Source organism: Phragmites australis, chromosome 1 (assembly GCF_958298935.1).
Source record: "Phragmites australis chromosome 1, lpPhrAust1.1, whole genome shotgun sequence".
NCBI lineage: Eukaryota > Viridiplantae > Streptophyta > Magnoliopsida > Poales > Poaceae > Phragmites > Phragmites australis.
The window spans coordinates 17,204,757-17,210,001 of record NC_084921.1 but is presented as its reverse complement, the minus strand read 5'-3'; the positions used below and the strand labels follow the sequence as shown (position 1 = coordinate 17,210,001).

Sequence of the window (5,245 nt, the reverse complement as noted above, 5' to 3'; positions counted from 1 at the left end):
CCAATGTGCTTCTGTGGTGACCTTTGTAAGCTCCGCGAGTCGCAGGACATCTCATACACCTATGGGCTACGCTTCTTCATGTGTGCTAACTACGAGTATGACAAGCCTCGACATGCAACAACTGGTTATCGACTGGTACGGTAACAGATATCCGCCTCATCTCTTCCGATTTCGCACCCTCTTTTACTAACCGCTCATCTTGTTCCATTTGTTCAGTCCCCTCTACCGCTCTGTGATTTTATTCAGTGGCTCGACAATGAGCAAAATGACTCACAGAAGCAGTGGGTTGACATGAACATGAGGTGGAGAAGGGAAGCGTACGCACGTCGGGAGTACGAGCAACAACAAGAGGAACTTTGCCTCAAGCGGGAGGAAGAAGAGCGCATGAGGAAGGCGGCGCACGACCGTACCGTGGCTCAGGCTCGGGAGGCTGAGAGGGAAAGGAAGCGGGAGAGAGTCCGCCGTGCTAAGGCGGCAGGTCCGGATGCTCTCCGAAAGGGAAAATATCCTAGATGCACTCAGTAGAGAGTACCTAATGTAACCCGACATACTTTCCCTCCCTAAGACATGTTATGATTAGGATCGGCGCACTAATAAGTAGGTCTTAGTGCGAGCCGTACATGCCACTTTGTTTCCTCATCATGTCGTCGCGGTTACAGTGTGTTGTAATATTTTCACCCTATGTTTAATACTATGTTTGTCCTCGTTCGCACCCCATACCCACGTAAAATGCTGCGACTGCTAATTACTGATTTTTTATTCTCCGACTATTACATAACCTACTCCAAATTTAAATTCTTAATTTTCTTACACCCCTTCATTTTTATTTCTTCAATTACACAAAAAATTACATTTTTAGAGGAAAAAATGCCCTAACCGCCCCCTCAGAGGGCGGCAAGGTGGCTAACCACCCTCTCTGGGCCTAAGGGGGCGGTTAGCCCCCCTTGCCGCCCTTTCAGGGGGCGGTTAGCTCCTCTAACCGCCATCTCAGAGGGCTGCAGGCGCCTAGTTTTGCAAATTCTCCTGTAAGGAATCTATTTATTTAAATTTTTAATAAAAAAAATATAAAAATAAAAAAACTCAAGTTCAGAAACCAAGCTCCATGCTATGGATGATGATATAATTCGGTCCACTGGCGGTAATAGACTCTCTGCCTTTGCACATCGGCCCGCTTAGTGCGCTCCGTGGCCTAGGGGGAAATTTTGCTGCTCTGGGATGAAGCCTGGGTGGATGTCACCAACGTTACAACGGGAGCTTTCCATAAATTTTTTTATTTATATATTTTCTTTTTTCAATATTTGCAAGATTACACGTCCGTTTTATAAATTACAAGAATATGTTACCGTTGCCGGTTCAGCGAGCGAGAGCAAGATCTCGTCCATTAAACGGGTAAGAACTTATGGAGTCATGCTGGCAGAAGATTAAAATACAAAAAATATGATGCGACAACGTGTCACCTATTCAACGGGCGAGACCTTGTTCTCGCCCGCTAAACGGGCGAAATCTTACGCTAGTGGGTCCACTCAAAAGGTGTCGCCTAAACAGTGAGCCCAAGGAGAAGGAAAAAGACTTTAAGCTTTTGGAAATTGATTTGAGAATATATTTGAGATAGTTTTGAATTAAAATTTGAAATTTAGTGTTTAGCTAAAAACTAGGATGTTACAATGCATGAAGATTATCTTCACCTCCTTCGGAGTGCGCGTTCACCAGGAGGGTGTGGCGCAATCTGGCGCTACAGATGGGTACACATTCATCAATCCTGTAAATTGGCCCCAAGCTTCCTCGTTGCATGCAGTGTGGTGGGCATCCATGGCTAATTGTGTCACTAATTCAAGGAAAGGTCTTAAATCACTGGTCATGTTGATCAGTTGGGAGATTTAAAAGAAGAGGAATATCAGTCTTTGAGCACAAGGAACAATATGTAAATGCCATTGCTCAGCGAATCAAAGACGAGGACAAGATTTGGGTCTTTGCCAGTGCGCATCACCTAGGGTGCCTCATTACGCGGGAATAGACTTTTGATCAACGTTCCTTGGATCCAGGTCTACCTCCGGATCCCTGGCTCTTTATTTCCTTCCGTAAAATGCTTGTTCTTTGCTCGTCGGGCTGTTTTTTTTAATATAACAGATAATTCTTTTGCCGGTTACATTGGAAAAAAAATTCCAGTTACGGAATCATTTTGTATTCAGCCGGTGCCAATTCTACGCCCTTTCGTTGATTGAGATTTTGATATTGCACCATGCTCATCAGGGTGTGCATTGTTCGATGTCCCTTCCCGTGTCTACTTTTGAGCTCCGTGGGCGGCGAAGAATCGCGCGAACACGAGGCTCGACGGCCATGAGCTTGATCAAGATGTTGAGGGACGACCCAGATGTGTCCTTGCCTCCTTGAGCAGGTCACCAATGGTGTCGCCGATCACGGTGGCCTTGTGGGGCGTCTGACCCCTTAGGGGCCAGGGACTTGGCGTTGTCTGATGCACCTGCCTCAATATATTTCTTGGCATTGTCCCATGCCCCACCGCTGTTCGAAGCAGATATGGCGATCTGCACAAGGCAAAGTTAACCAAACAAATCACACGACAAAACTAAAAAGCAACTTCATGTCATAATGAAAAACGTTAACACGTAGTACACTACTAGGATTCCCATTTCGTTGCCGCACCTGCACTCCAGAAACCAACACACAAGCGATCAGCCCGGCGAGCGTCCGGACGCTGAAGAACGTGCCTGCGACCAGCAGCGCGAGCAGCACCAGCGCACCGGGCGGCATCATCTCCCAGAGCGACGCGTCCGTGGAGATCCTGACGCGGACGCGGCGCGCCCCTCCATCAGCCCCGGGATGCTGATGAACTGCCGGCGCACCTCTTCCACCATCTTGAGCGCCGCGCTGCTCACTCTCTTCATCGTCATCGCCGAGAACCATTACATCAGCATCGCGCCGACGAGCTGCCCCACGAACACCTTCGGGTTCAGCACGTTGTCCGTGATGCCCGCGCGGCTCACGAACGCGCCGAACAGCGCCAGCGATACGAGTGCCGCCGATCCGATGGCGAAGCCCAAAAGTAAATTTCACGGTTTGGATGCAGTAATCACACAATGTTGATACGTGAAGCCGAATGATCGTCTGTACCTTGCCAATGGCGTCGGTGGTGTTGCCAACAGCGTCGAGCGCGTCAGTTCGTTGCCGGATCCTGTGGCTCATGCCAGCCATCTCGGCAATCCCGCCGGCGTTGCCACTGATGAGACCGTAGGCGTCAATGGCCTGCCCGGTGGCGACCGTTCTCAGCATCCCGAGCGTGGCGACCCCGATGCCGTAGATGGATGACAGCGTGTGTCACGAACCCCCTGGATAAACACAGATCAATCAACACAAGAGCACACCAATTCGTATCCAATTCGGGAGTTTTACTGCCAACTCAACTCAATACACTATCCGGGGTACAACTGGGTGAAGAGAGAACTCAGAAAGGGGAAAAGGTAGCTAGACCTGGTACAAGAGTAAGAGGACTGGAATGGAGAGCGGCAGAGAATGAGGAACAGAAGAGCTCCGGAAGGGGAATGAGACCGGAGGAAGGAGACTGTTGCCGTTAGCTTGCTATGATGTCATTTTGGGCATCGATTGGCTGGAAGCCCACATCCCTATGGAAATTAATTGGCATCACAAGCATATGACATTTAGGCATAAGGCTAGCCAGATTTTGTTGCAAGGCGTGGTGCCCAATACTTCTGAATGTGCAACTCTCTCCAGTGAACAGCTGATGGGCTTGGAGAATCGTGGGGGCAATAGCTCGGGTAATGCAGGTGTGTGCCTTAACTGAACTTCCCACTGAAGCTTCTTTAATTCCCGAGCCTATCTAGTGTCTGATACATCAATTCAGTAATCTGTTTGAGGAGCCTGCTGGATTGCCTCTTCAACGGCCATTCGATCATTCCATACCCCTGCAACTTGGTGCTCGACCGGTTAGTCAAGTCCATGCTGCAGCAAGGTGTCATCCAGTTGAGCTCGAGCCCCTTCGCTTCTCTAGTGTTGCTAGTTTAGAAGAAAGATGATAGCTGGTGGTTTTGCATTGATTACAAGCATCTCAACACCATTACCGTTAAGAATCGCTATCCGCTACCCGTGGTGGGTGAATTGCTGGATGAACTTGCCAAAGCTTTGTGGTTTACATGTTTGGACCTACGCGCCGGTTATCACCAGATCTGAATGAAGCCCGTTGATGAACATAAAGCAACATTCAAAACCCACCAAGGCCATTATGAGTTTAAAGTCATGGCTTATGGCCTCACTGGTGCGCCGGCAACATTCGAGGGAACCATAAATCTTATCTTGGCGCCATTGTTGCCTAGGGGCATGCTGGTCTTCATCGACGATATCTTAGTCTATAGTGAGACCCTAAAGCAGCATGCTGAGTTGCTGAAACAAGTGTTTGAGATCCTGCAGACTCACCAGCTGAAAGTGAAATCTTCCAAGTGTTCGTTTGCCAAGCAACACCTTACTTATTTGGGACATGTAATCGGTGGCGGCCAAGTTTCAACAGATGAGAAGAATACCCAGTAGTTTAGCCATGGCCAGTGTCGATGAATGCGCACGAAGTCAGAGGACTGAACTACCGTCTAGTTTACAAGAAGGGCGTGGACAACCGTGGTGCCGATGCCTTGTCCAGATGCGGCCATGAGGACGTGAGGAATTACTGGCTCCATTATCTTGTGTTTCCTTCATGGCTTGAACAAGTGCAGGCGGGCTACCCTTGCCGATCCAGCAGCCAAGGACCTGCTGACTCGCTTGGCGGGCGCACCAGTGAGCATCGACCCTTTCCAACTCCAACTAGGTATTTTGCGCTACAAGGGGCACATCTAGGTGGGTCAGAACTCCCAAGTGGAGCAGTTCGTGGACGGCTGTGACATTTGTAAGCGAGCCAAGATGGAGAGAGTGAAGTACCCCAGGCTTTTGCAACCTCTTCCAATTTCAGATCACGCTTGACAAGTGGTGAGCTTGGACTTCATCGAAGGTTTGCCCCTGTCCAACCGCGCCAATTGCATTTTGGTGGTCGTCGATAAGTTTTTGAAATATGCCCATTTCATTCCCCTACTGCATCCTTTCACGGCTTTTATTGTTGCTCAAGCTTACCTGATGCATGTCTACAAGCTGCATGGTCCTCTGCAGTCAATGATCTCCGATCGTGATAAGATTTTCACAACTACGATGTGGAAGGAGCTGTTTTAGTTGGCTGGTACTCAATTGCACA

General features: G+C 49.0%; 1 pseudogene; it reads right to left on the bottom strand.

Annotated features, from left to right (window-relative positions):
- Positions 1 to 2,281: 2,281 nt before the first annotated feature.
- Positions 2,282 to 3,330, bottom strand: LOC133931423 (pyrophosphate-energized vacuolar membrane proton pump-like; annotated as a pseudogene).
- Positions 3,331 to 5,245: the final 1,915 nt, after the last annotated feature.